This window comes from Amblyomma maculatum, chromosome 1 (assembly GCF_055883805.1).
Source record: "Amblyomma maculatum isolate TAMU_Amacu chromosome 1, ASM5588380v1, whole genome shotgun sequence".
NCBI classification, from domain to species: domain Eukaryota; kingdom Metazoa; phylum Arthropoda; class Arachnida; order Ixodida; family Ixodidae; genus Amblyomma; species Amblyomma maculatum.
The window spans coordinates 502152894-502167107 of record NC_139344.1 but is presented as its reverse complement, the minus strand read 5'-3'; the positions used below and the strand labels follow the sequence as shown (position 1 = coordinate 502167107).

General features: G+C 42.8%; 1 long non-coding RNA gene across 1 annotated transcript; it reads right to left on the bottom strand.

Annotated features, from left to right (window-relative positions):
- Positions 1-295: 295 nt before the first annotated feature.
- LOC146210335 (uncharacterized) lies at positions 296-4521 on the bottom strand. The gene is made up of 3 exons (XR_014703529.1): positions 4440-4521; positions 4141-4206; positions 296-381 (listed from the first exon to the last, which is right to left on the bottom strand). It is a non-coding gene; the product is annotated as an uncharacterized LOC146210335 (long non-coding RNA).
- Between the last annotated feature and the right edge of the window lie 9693 nt (positions 4522-14214).

Sequence of the window (14214 nt, the reverse complement as noted above, 5' to 3'; positions counted from 1 at the left end):
ATATGCAATTTAAAATTAGTGTAATGCCTTTTGCAGATAATTTTGGACCTGTATTTGCAAAACCGTAGCCTTAGCTACTTATGCACCATAAAATGTAAGAACAGAAACACACCGACAGCATTTGTGTTGCAAAAATGTATTTCGGATTTATTTGGCAAAGTGAACATGGTCGAGAGAGTTTTGGAGAAAATAAACTGGTGCTATCTGCAATGTGATATAGTGCCAACATAAATAACTTTCATTCTTTCATCATTGCAATCAGCATTTTGTCAACTGATTGCCAAGATTTCACCAGCTGATCTTCACATGTCCATCTTCACACGGGGCAGTGTTCGTCACCATGTGCTGCATAAAACATCCGTGTTGTATTCTTCTACCTTCCTGGAATGAAAAGGTGCAGTGGTCACAGAAATTACTGTAAAATTAAAGCTGTTATGAGAAAGCTGGAGGTTGTTTGATATTGCTCTCCAGCTGGCATTGCAGTGAATAACTACGCACACGATTATTCATGAAATGTCTGGGCATATGGCATACCCCTATATCATGGCACAGAAGTGCAGCAGTCTCCTCTTGTGAATGCGCCTATCGGGGGTGGGATTGCCGCTCCATTTGCTCCATTCTACTCCAAACTGCTTTTCCTGCTCTATCCTGCTCCAAAATGCAATATTGCTTCAAAACTGCTCCAAACTGGCTGTTTTAATGTTCTACCATCATATTTAGTGCAACACGCAAACAATGTCTTTGCACCAGTAGCAAAGATATAACGCATCTAGCACTGGGCTTAATACAAACGAAATTTTTGTAAGGGAAGGAAGCATGTGGCATAATAAATATTTGTTTGCAAGTAAATTTAATATGAGTCACTGGCGATTGGAGATAATTGCAAAACAAATGCACTGTGCATCTGACGCAGCACCTCCTCTCAGCCTTTTGAATCGCCGGTGGAGAGAGAAGCAAGAGCAGGAAGCGAAGCAAGCGAAGCAGATAGGCGCAAACAACCGTGAGTCGTTCGGAAGGAAGCTTGTCAGACTGGAAAAGCCACATGAGTTATTCTAATGGTTGTGGTCTAAGAACAAGCAGGCACTTATCGAGCCTCTTTTTCAGTAACAAGCTTGCCGGGCCTACAGCAGACAAAATCATACTTGAATCATTATGGATTGGTACTCCAAAGATGTCACTCACTAGGAAGCGTCTCAAGAGTGTTGGAAAGCCATACAGGGCCTATTGCCAAGATTTAAAAAATGAGCCCCAGCATTGCTCAAGCAAAGAATGATAGAACTATTGGAAGGAGGTAGTGAAGTAAAAATGCTGAAGGATGAAAAGGCTACCCTTCAGTGCCATCTAAGTTTCCTGAAGGCACTACTGACCACTGCTCAGGAATTTATCAGCACAGGCATAGGATCAAAAAGGGATATGCACAAGATAGCAGAAATGTCATGGCCATTAATCTGAGCTCCAAATTAGTGGCATTGCTTGAGTGCATTGAAGTGGTAAATGTGACATTTGAATCTGTCAAGTCAGAATAGGCAAATGCGTTAGGTCACAAGGTCACACTAGGTGTTCAGTTATAAAGCACACCAGCAAGCATTTTGTTTGCTGCTAGTCTGCTCCAAGTTGTTGGCCGTTGCCTTGTCAGAAATGAGTGCGAAGTTGGAGAGGCATTGAACTTGCATAAAAAGGAAGAGCTCATCTTTTTCTGTCAGAAAGAGAAAAACAATTGCTACAATTATCAGAGGCATTTGACCTTAGGAACCTGCTTCAAAACATAATTCAAATGCTCCAAAACTCTTGTCTCACTGCTCCAAAGCTGCTCCAAAACTCTTGTCTCGCTGCTCCCAAAGCTGCTCCAAAATGTTTGAGCCTGCTTCCACCCCTGACCTATGTATCAGACCCATGGATGACTGTCTTTAGTGGTAATGGCACATACCCACGGCGGGGAATAGGCCATGGTATATAGCAAGTACAAAAGGTTCATGGACAAGCAGTTGGGTATTTTGATAATTACAAATCTTAAACTAGAATTTCATGAGAAAAAAAATAAAGGAAAAGAAAAGGCAGTGAATTCTCATTGTAGCAATCTACCTGGTGTGATTATATAGTTGTGAACAAAATTGCACACGGGTTGTAGGGTATATCCTTGGCACTTGCCCCGAAGGAGAGGAGAATAAACACAAATAGCATGCCTGAGTAATCACCATTTGAACGATCTAACAGTCACTAACAGTGTTTCACAAGGAAGCCTGCTTTGGCCACTGTTGTTGAAAGTGTTCATCAAAGACATTGCCCACATCGACATATCCATTAAATTTGTCGTACATATATAGGGTGGATCTGGTACATATGATATGGGCATGTCCAGAAATCTAAAATATAAATCGAGAGAAAAAAAATAATTTTGGGAAACTACTGTCGAGCTCACGCCCTGAAACTCTGCTGGGTCTAATCCGACTAGCTGACGTCGCCCATGTCCAAGGACTCCAGGCCGTCATCTTTGCGGATAAGTTGCCACCTACCTTGCACCTGTTGGATATTTATTAGTTTTGCCACCACCACATGCAGATGACTGTTCTATTATGACGAGCACAGATGCAGACACGTTGACAAAGCAAAGCAAAGTTTTCCTGTTAACATTATTGTTGTGGTTTCAATCAAACAAACTTAATATAAATTGTTCAAAGACAACGCTAATTATTTTCCCAGAAAACAAAATTTTTTTATATCGTGCTGTCAGCAATGAGAGCCGGAACATTAAAATTGTAGGCTCGCAGAGAATACTAAGTGTCACGTTCAACAGCAATCTACACTGGGACTTGCCTGTTGCTGGCATATGCAAAATATTTTCCATGGTATTTGATGTTATTTTATGTCAGTGAACGCTCCTTCTGATGCACATTGAAAACAAATTGAACCATTTTTTCACATCAACCAATGCATTAGGACCACAGTGGCGGGTGGAGTAAACAATAATATAATCTTGCCATCCTTTTCTTGAGGATAAATAAAATTCACCAAATGGGTAATTGCGGTAGAAATGTCTCTATAAATATTACTTCTGAGCTTTTGCGTTGATTATGCACATACACAGCAGCATGCTGCAATGACCTAAGAGCTGGAAATGCATCACGCGTCCAGGCAAACATCACACAAAAGTGTGAAGCCGCAAAAAGAAAACGCATGTGGTAACTTCCCACGCTTTGCCCGATGATGAATACATTCTGGAGAGGGGTGCCTGATGGCACACCACACAGGAAGATATGGTGGCTGTTTGGGAGAAGGGACATGGCCATAAAACCATTACACTGATCCATTAGGAGTTGAGTTCTACAGATGCTGTTTTGATCCGCTGTATGTGGCATCAGACATGCCCTGTGTTTTTCTGGCAGACAGACTCCTTGCTCGACTATTGCAACGCTATCGAAGTGAAAAGGGAAGTTTCTATGTCTCCTCGCCTGTTCACAAGGTATGACTGCAGGAACATTGCTTACCAATACCTTTTGATTGACTGGCTGATTGACCCGGAGAGATGTGCCGTGTTTTATTGGCCAAAGTTCTGTAAGAGGGCTGGATTGATTGTTTAAAGGTTTCTTGTGGAGCAAAAAAAAAAACAATAGCCCTGGGCAAGAGGCTCAATAGTCTATCATTGCTATGAACTTGCTTTTGACCTTTTGCTGTTAAGACCTTTGAAGTATGTACATAAGTCTGCAGAAGTGCAATCAAATTTCATTGCTTTTGTTCTCTCATCTTCGAAACGTCATTCTTCTCTCAAACCAAAGACTCAGTCATGCCACCAAATGGAGTGTAGGTTCAAAACAGTCTGAGACAAGCATAACAATACACAAAGCATTGCGATGGTCTCGTGAGTGTGCACCATGAACATGAAAATTTGTGAATAATTTGTTCTCCTACTCATTTATTTAATTTATCGCTGCTTTCATAGACCATTGCATTTGGTATAATGCACTGTTGCTGCTGCTGGTCCGTGCATAGTTTTGGCATGAATGCAAAAGCTAACAACTAGGTTCTAGTGCAGTTGTACTAAGCAGTCTTGAGTTTTAAACTATAGTAAGTTGTTAAGGCATTGAGATAAATAAAACTTTTTACAAATTGGTGCTGCTCAAAATAACGTAAATATGTCCTCACCCCTCAGGGGCACTGACTGTAGGCTTGGTGTTGACGGCAGCGGCTCCACACTGTGCAGACTTGTGGCTGTGCCATGGAAGCAAGCAAACAAATGAAAGAAATAATTATTTCTGCAGCCATGAGATCTTGGGCTGTTTTCCGGTGCATAACAACATGCACGAGCTTACTTTAGCACTCTGGCTACACCTTGTACACTGCAGTAAGAGAATCAAGACTGAACATTGCAGTGCTTTGTAAATAGCTGTAACATGTTCAACAAGAACATTGAAGAAAGTAATATAAGAAGTGTTGTCGCTTACTATTCCGGGAGTTGTCATGATTGCTTTCATCATCATGAGTCTCTCTGGGCACCATGTCATTCAGGCACTTGCAGGCTCATTTCATCTGAAAGGGAATAACCATATGAGACACAGATGATTGGTAATCTAATTGGTAATTGCCAACATAATACAGGATTTAATTGTGCAGCTGAAAGTTGTGCCAGGACACTAGAACAGTGCCACGACGCAGACACTGTTGCCTTCATTCAATGCAATGGTCCTTAACAAGGATCCTTTTTTAATTTTCAGGTGTTTTTATAACACAATGAGCAAACCAGTTCAGCCTCTGCGACTTGTAAATGCTAATAGGACTTCCAGTGCCTGAATGTTTTGTCCAACAGCATAAAATATTGGCGCACTTCATTTCACGTGCTGACACAGGGACACAAGTTCATAAGCTTGGAGCAAAAAAAAAATAATAATAAATGACTTCTTGCAATATTTGGCTTCGGCACTGCATTCAGCATGTGCTATTAGCTAATGGGGCCAGAAGATAAAGTAAATCATCTTGCAAACAATTTTCATTTATTGTGGCTCCTGGTGGCTGTGCACATTTACATGCACATGTAAACAAAAGCAGCTACACGACGTGTATTATATTATGCAACTCGAGCCATGCTTAGCAAAAATGCTGAAATATCATGTATCTAATTCGCACAACATAAGTGGCTTTTGACTTTGCGCTGCTATTCCCCAGCAATCGACTGGGCGGTGTTCAGACGGGCGGGCCGTATGTATCGTGGGAAAGCATCATCCACCACCACTCCTACTCGGAGCGCACGCGATCGGCAGGCGCCGAGTCACTGCCATTCCGAGCTACTCGAAAGTGCCGTTTTCGTCACATATGATAACTAATTGTTCCGCTCGGACAGTCCGCTGTCCAGTCCGATCGTCTGAACAGAGAAGGTAGTGGGTAGTGGCTTACCAGAATCATTTTTTTTTTCTGACGCTGGATGGCTTGCAAAGGCCTTTGCGAACGCCTTCATTGCGCAGCGGAGCGAGCGCTCGTTCGCCGTCGGCGGATCCCTAGAAATCGTTGCAACTTCTTTCGACGGCGCCTTCTCCCTGCGCTGTACAGTGTATGTACAGGATGGTGGCGATCTCGAGCTACTTGCTGGTCGTCCGCCGCACTGAAACGCTTGCGCATGATGTTTTCTTGGCACGGCCGGGGCAAGGGTATTACAGCATTTGATGACGCTAATGTGAAAACGGAAGAACAATGTGGCCCGTTGCGCACAGCAGCACTTACAAGCACTCGTAGCACCATCCCATCGGCGCTTGGCTTAGCTTGGCGGCTTGGCTCGATGGCTGCTGAAATCTCGTGAGATCTCGCGAGATTACGGCAAGCTGGACGTCACGCGGCATACGTCTCCGGAGTACGTCTCCAGCGCCTGTACGTATCGGCAGTTTCCACGCATGCGCAGTAGGCGTCCGATACGTCTACGTCTGTACGTCTCCGGGAGACGTAATACGTCTCCGGTAAGCTAAATCTCTCTATTAATTTGCCGTTTGTAACGTTCGCGTACAATTCCTCTCGTCACGACACAATGGGCTACTCACCGTTTTATCTTCTGTACGGCCGCGACCCTCCCCTTCCTTTTGACAGCGTATTGCCTCCCACCGCTAACGCCAGTTGCTACGTTCGTGACGCCATCTCCCGAGCTGACGCAGCCCGTGTTATTGCTCGCCGACGACTAGCCTCCTCCCAAAATTCTCAAAAACGGCGCCATGATTCTCGCCACCGGGATGTCCACTACTCTCCGGGATCTCTGGCCTTGCTATGGACTCCCGCTCGTAAAGTTGGGCTGTGCGAGAAGATTTTGCCATGCTACGCAGGACCCTACCGTGTTTTACAGCCAGTCACTCCTGTGACATACGAAGTCGCCCCTGTACATCCGCCGCGACAGTCCTCTATGCCACGCACCGAGATTGTTCATGTCGCCAGAATGAAGCCCTACTACCCATCCAGTAGTTCGTCCTAGTGCGCACCGGGACTGTGCTTTTTGTGTGGGGGTAATGTGACATATATGCCCTGCATCGCTGGACGTAAAAGAAGACAACGATCAGGAGGAGTGACACAGAAGACGACAAAGTGGCAGCAACGTTCAGTGCTAGAAGAAGGCTAACGCTGCTGTGATTCTGTGCTTTGTGTACTGCTTCATCCTGGACTAACCTTCGTGCACTAACCTTGCCACGTAACAATATTATAAAGTTCATGTGGTTAGCACAAAGTGGAAGAGGGTATGTCCTATGATATGACTATGAGTACTGCTTTTATAAAGTACAAACTTTCTGTCACCCTACTAGGTTCTTAGTTTATGAGAACCGAATTTGCATTGTCAACAAAAAGAAATAGCAGTCATGATCTTCTGTTTTTACCATGTCTTGTGGCTAGGTTTTTCCATTATGTAATTTGATTGCTTTGATAATTTAGTTTGCATACTACTTTGGAGCTGAAGACTTTCCTTACCTTCACCATCGCTCTTAAAGTCTGCAAGACGGAAGTACAAGTCCAGATCAGTAAAGGTCAAAACTCGGTTGTCGGCACCCTGGCTGATTGAAATAAAAGGTGATGCTGTGAAGACTATTACAGTTTGGATCTTTGAGAATATTATATATACACAGGATAACTCTGCAGTGCATGATGAATCCTGCATGAAACGTCAAGTGTGCATTTGTCAAGACCTAACTCACATGAGCTGTCATTAATGGAACTGTGAATAGAAGCAACTGCGCTGATGCTTGCATGCCACAGATTATAAGGTGCCTGTCTATCAGCCAACAGGCAGGTGTTCTGTTCATAAAAGAATGATTGCAGCCATGACTAAACCCATTAGAAACATGCCAAAAAGCCCCAGACTCTCCAGCAACATTCCAAGTACCGTTCTCACCTTCGGTTCTCTTTAGAACAGTAGTCAGTGAGAATGGTACTTGGCAGCATATTCTCAGCAAATACTGCAGAAGCAGCTCACTTCTCTTAATGTCCATTATCGGTTTGATACCAAAAGTTCAAAAGATGTTAAGTTTCTCGAGGGAAATTCATCCATTGGATATGTGTTTTCAGTCGATATCGAGAACTTTTTTATTCTGTGCCCCATGATGCCTTGTTCACTTCTGTAAGGGATGCCATAGAGAGTAGCGGCACAGTTGATTTTCAGAACTACTCAGGTGTGTCAATTAGTAATTTTATGAAGCTGCAAGAATTTCATCTCAGTGTGACGTTTGTATTTTTTGATAACAAATTTTACCGGCAAAGGCAAGGGATTTGCATCAGATCCTGCGTGGCTCCTGTGCTAACATTTTTTTAGCCTTTATTGACCGCGCCCTAGAACTCAGTTTGACAGATAAGGGAGTACTAAAAGTTTTCAGCTATGTTGATGATTTTCTAATAGTTATTAAAAAACAAAGATTTTGACCTACCCAGATGCTGTAAGCCCAGTTTTAGCCAACTTTCAAGAGGGGCAGGGATTGTGTTTTACCCGTGAACTCCCTTTGCGAGGATGTTTGCAGTTTTTGAATTTAAGTATTACCTTGGGCGAGCATCATGTGTGTTGGCAATACCCGCCTCGAGCCAGGAAGGAGCTGCTGCCTTATTCCTCGGCTCATTCAAAGACTGTGAAACGCGCTATTGCTAACCTCTGCCTTGGGTCTACTCTTGTGAAGTCGTGTGAACATGCTATGCAGGCGAGCTTTGAAAAGCAAGTGCATTGATTGGCTACGGCGGGGTTCTCAAGCTCGGTAATCACTGGTGATGCTAAAGCCTTCCTAAGAAAAACCAAACGTGTAATGTTCAGAAAGTCATGCGAGACAAGAAAGACAAGCGTGAAACCAGAGTGGTACCCTATGTTCACAGGGTTGCGCACAATGTGAAAAAGGTTGCAAATCGACATGGCGTGCCTGTCGTATTTTCCGCTCCACAAAAGCTTGCACAATTATGCACGCGCATTGCGAGCAATGAAAAGAAGGGCGCTTGCAGCAAAAAATATGGCGAGCAGTACGTGAACAGGAGTGGTATATGATATACCACTGGCCTTCGGAAAAACCTATGTGGGCCAATCGAGGCGCTGCGTGAATGACTGTGCAGCTCAACATGAATGATCACAAAAAGAACCAGGAGGTGCACACCTTTGACAGCATTGTGCAAATTGCTTCGTATGCAACCGAACGGCAAAACATGCGCCGGGAGAAAAATATGCGTGCACTGAAAGATATGTCAACCACGGCTTCATGAGATAAAGATTCTGGGCAGAAGTAGAGATTTCAAGGCACGCGAGGTCTTGGAGGCGTTTCACATAAGGAAGAGAGGGAAAGCTTGTGAGTGGTACATCGGTTCACCTTTTCAAGACCGAGATGACATATCTTGAACTGTTTGTTTGATGCGTCGTGTTGTTGTTCATACGCATGCCTTAAAATTTCTATAGATTTGCTGCCTTGGCAGTGAGTAAAGGTCAGATGAAGTTAGCGCTCGTCCTGCGTCATTCTCTCTTGTGTCAATTTTTAGCACTATGATTTTCAGTATCGATCAGTATGCACTATTTAGCCCAAATTGGCATTCTTCTAAACCATTTCATCATGTTGGCTATAGGGGCCATATGTGACAGAAAATATAATTAAAAGGCTGTGTATTCATAAGTCACTGAGAACAAAATATATCAAAAAGGCTGCGTTAATCATATCTGGTTCACTTTTCATACCCTTCTACTTTAAGATTACATACATGGAGTACGACTAAAATCGACAATATGCAGAGATTGTCTGCCAACTAGAGCATCACAAGAATTTTGTAACTTTTCTCCAGCTTTACGGGACACAATAGCAGATTTTTTTCCAGATAGTGACAGTGTAGGGCAGTATTGTTTATGCATCCAGAAATTACGGCACCAGAGCTTAATGGATTTTGCTTGGTGCATGTGAAGAAATAAAGCAGGAATAAGTTCTTAACAGAGGTTCCTATTTTGAAGCAATACAATTGCTCATAGATCTTTTTCTCAATGTGAAAAATACAGGTCTATGTTACTGAAGCAATGAAACTGAGTTGAAAATGAAAAATAAGTTATGTTATAAATAAGAAGGAGGGTAAAATAAGTAGGAAAGAAAAAGCTCGGAAGCACATCACATTTTCCACTGTGGCCATGGAAGAAGTCTGGCTCTTCTGGACAATGACACCGGCTAGGAAGTTTCTATCAACCTTAGCCTCAGACCATTTGTGCCAAGTGAACACCTTACTGCAACATTTCTAACAAAATACCACTATTGATAACACGTCTATGGAAAAGTTTCGTTTCTCGTCTTGCAACTCATTACATGATGGAGCTGAAATAAGTTACGCTTATAATAAAGTTGGCTATGAGCTTCTCACACTTTTTGACAGTTTTCACTGGTGCAGTATTTCTGTGAATGGTACATCTGGGTACTCTATTGATGTGCACTCCACTGGTGTATTATTCATCACATGCAGTGTTTATTCCTTCAAATTTAATTTATCCTAAGAGTGGCACAAGGTTGCTGCTGCAAGGTGCATGATGCAAACCAGCAACTTTCACTTGATGTACTAGTGGTGAAAGTGTGTTGCTATTGCTAGGGGGAAGGACTATACAACCAAGGCACATCAGAACCCAAATATTATTGTGATTGTGGACAACCCCTGCCAGAATTCTAGTTAATCGAGACAGTTTGTCCATATGGTAACAGCAGCAACTAGCGCAGCTCCCTCATGGCTGCACGGGCAGCAAGAGCGCAAGTATGCCGCAAACGTTAAAACATATGCCAATGATAGTACCTTTTTTGCTTCATGCACATTGGCTACAAATGAATTACTTTTCCTCTATTCCTCTATGTGAAAACAGTCATTGACTTTGTTTCATGCATTATGCCTTCACCAAACAAGCCTTTTGGGCTGGTAGTGGAGATAAATGGATTAATATATATTAGCAATAAATTGTCATTAAACTTTTATCACTTACTTTGTTTGCAAAAAAAAAACAAAAAAAACTTGCTTTTAGAAGTTGAACCCCTTATACCATACCCAAAGAGCAACAAAAGGCTGTTTAGTGACCAAATTAACGAAAAAAAAAACTTGCGAGTGTAGTCAGAGGCAGCAGATGGCGACGGGGCATAACGCAAACAAGATTGTTCTGAAAAGTGCCACATGGCTGTCATTTATCGAAAAAGTAACATAACAAAAACAATGTTTCATACTGTAAAGGTCTGATAGTAGTGCGGGCGATCTCCAAATTTTGGAATTGGTTTCCAAGATCAAATAAAAAAGGGCGTGCATGTCACTCATGAAAGCGGACGAGTAATGAACTTCGTTCTTTGCACATAACCAAACGTCAATCACAGCTTTTTCATTTAGAGTTAACAGAACTCACTTGAAAGCTTGCAGAAGCCGCACATTACTGACAGTAGAACAAAACCAGTCATCCCGAAAGCCGCCAAGTGCTTTTAATCTCCGCATTTTCATTTCATTGTCGCCTTGCGAAATGCACAAATCATTCTCATCGCATGCACGGCGGAACATGTCTGCACGCAGTAGAGGCGCTCAGAAAGCACAGCTGCGGACGGTTTGCTTTTTTTTTAAATGCAGGTCTTTTCTTCACCGGACGGCTTAAGTAATGCAGTCGTACCTTAGTGGGGATCTTGCCGAAATACAAGGCCCTCATAAATTAGGTCGCATTTCGGGGCCGATTTGCATATAAGCGGTATGCAACAAACCTGCGTCTGAGCCACGAAGGGCTTCGTGGAGCGGACGTGCGCCAGCGATTGAATCGATGCACAAATCGCATTTAGTTCATCCGGGGCAAGACAAGACGACTAGCCTCATGCGGTCTTTGGAGAAGACTCGCGGCACAAGAATAGCGCAAGAGCGCGCACACACATCCACTCAACAACGCGCATCGCACGCTGCCTAGGCACACAACAACACGGGCGCCGAGGCCCATGCCTTGCGTCGCCAGCGTGGAATGGATTGGTTGGGGACTTTGGAATATTCACGGGGGGGGGGGGGGGGGATAAAGAAATTGAGTTTCTAGAAGGGAGCAATGCGTACCGTCATGTTTAGCTATTCACCTTTCTCTTGGCTCTGCTCTTTTGATGCTTCAGTCTTTCAGGTTTATCATGTTTAGGTTCTCACCTTTACTCTCGTGTCATGTTTTTTTTTTATCAAATAGAGATTATTATAGCTCAAATTTTAGTGGTCTCATCTTCGTCTTTACCCGCGTTCCTGTTAGGTTTCGCATTTTTCAGCTCCGGTTTTAGTGGTCTCTTCATCGCCTTTTACCGTGTTCCTGTTGAGCCTAATGCTTTGCATATGGTTTCCTGGTTGTAAGCCCTCTTTTGGGTTGTCATCTAGCTTCTTGGCGTCTTCGACTTGTGGTGGCCAAGGCACATGACACGCGATCTTCGTCTTGATGAGGTTAAAGTGTTCGGTGGCGCAGTTACTTGTTTGCTGGCCATTTGGCTGTCCTTTATCGCGGAATGACTGGGACATTCTAAGCAAATCACGCGCCCGTGTTTTGAATGTTACGGATGGTTTGGTTGTTTTGTTGCTGGTATCTGCATAGGATATAAAAAGACTGCCGCAATCTTTTCCAATAAAAGTTGGAAGTTCTGCGTATATATATGTTCCTGTGCTTATCGCTCTATCTGTGTTTTTTTAGCGCTGTTTTAAAAAAAATGAATTAGCCCTTCTTTTACAAAAATTCGCAAAGGATAAATTTTTTCTCGTGATTGGAGATTTTTTTTTTTCAGGTTCATATTATGCTACTGTGGAGTAGGTTCCTCATCATTTCGTTAAGGGTACAAAAGTATTTTCCAAAGTTATTGATATGCAAAATATTTCATAGCGGCATTGCTATTCCATGTCAGAAGAGTATTTGAACTGTGGGTATGCTAACACTCCTCGCTTGTGTTTAACCTGCTTTAATTGCTCAAGCAGTAATGTAGAGAACGTAGCAAACACGCAGTCCAAGCACCAAAATGAGCATGAGGGACTGAGCGGCCACAAAACCGTATGGAAAACAAAAAACAAAAATGGTGTAAATGCTCAGCACTACATGACAACGATATAGAATACACGCGAAACAATACTTCACAGATGTGTTTATGAAGCTATTCAACATAAAAGTTTCGATTTCAGCTCAAATGTTGTTCTCTATATATATATATTGATTTCTTAACCTGTACAAGCTTCCATTATGTATCGAACTTTCTATAAGCGTTCATAAGTTTAGCCCATGCAGAACATGCCTAAGAGTATTATTGAAATGCGTGACCGGGGGCTGAGAGCTGTGCGGCTAGTTTTAAGTCAAAGCGGGCCTCTAAGCCGACACTCATGTACAGAGTATCATAACTCCACAGGAGCTTTTATTTCCGTACTAATAATTACTCTGTGGTCCATATGGCTGGTCTGAAACGAATGGCGTAATGCCTGGCTTGAACGCAGAGCTTGCGGCTACATGATTTCAGAGCAACTGTTATATCTTTAATTTCAATGTACTCCACAATGTGCGCGAACCGAGCAAAAAGCTGAAATTCAATCTAAATGCCCACGTCTCCTTTTATAAAATAAAAGGCATTTCCAAAGAGCGACTGATTTTGGTCTACCACGACTGATTATTATGTCAATGCCCAAAAACGAAATTAATGCAGGGATATTTTAGGAGAATCCCTTTCTTTTCGATGCAGGCGAAAAAGGCAAACGTAAACTATTCTTTTTTCCCTAAAAGCGATCCGCATACCTCAAGGCAAAGCTAGCGTTCAGCCATCCAGGTCATACAGCTCTTTATGTGGTGCCTTCCCCTTCCTGTTTTTGGAGAGGCCGCTGAGGTAAACATTAAATCCAAAACTAGGCACAAGCGATAAATCGGTGCTTCATGCTGCATGGATCAATGGATGGGATGGATGGATGGATGCAATATAGGAGTATCCCCTTTGAAACGGGGTGGTAGCAGTAGCTAACATGCTCATTTTTTTCCCTATATCTTAATTATTGATTTCGAATGGTTAACTAAACCATCATTCTATTTATTAAATTTTTGTTCCTACATTACTAACATTATGTCACTTCTCTGCTTTTAAGCCACCAATCTTCCAATCGCTTTTTGCTGGTTTCCACCGCCAGTTTATTCACCCGTACACTGTTATCTCTAAACCCCAGAGCTTCAGGAACAGTGATTGCGCCTGCATCAACTTCCGGATGGATACCATTACATTCGAGTATAATATGGTCAATTGTTTCACTGGAGTTTCCACATACAGCACATGCGCCATCTCCATTGTTAAATTTCTTTTTGTAGCTGCGTGTTCTAAGGCACCCTGATCTAGCCTCAAAAAGTAGGGCACTGCCTCTTGAGTTATCAAAGAAATCTTCCTTCCTGATCTGCATTTTCCACAGTCGGTATAATTCCACACTCTGTTTCTTTTCCATCGAATGTACCCAATTTTTACCTTCTGTGTTTTTCACCTGTTGCTTAATGCTCTTTATATCTCCGTCCTTGTGACTAGCATACTTACTAGTTAGTTTCCTAGTTCTTTTCCTCCATTGTGAGTCAACGCTTTTTAAGTACAGGTATTTAAATACTTTAGCTGCCCATCTGTTACTGTCCAATTTCCTCAGGCGTTCCTCATATAATATTTTACTCTGAGCTTCCCGTACTTCGAAAGATGCCCAGCCCATATCTCCCTGTACCGCCTTATTTGTAGTTTTGCCGTGGGCACCTAGTGCTAATCGTCCAACGGATCTCTGATTTATTTC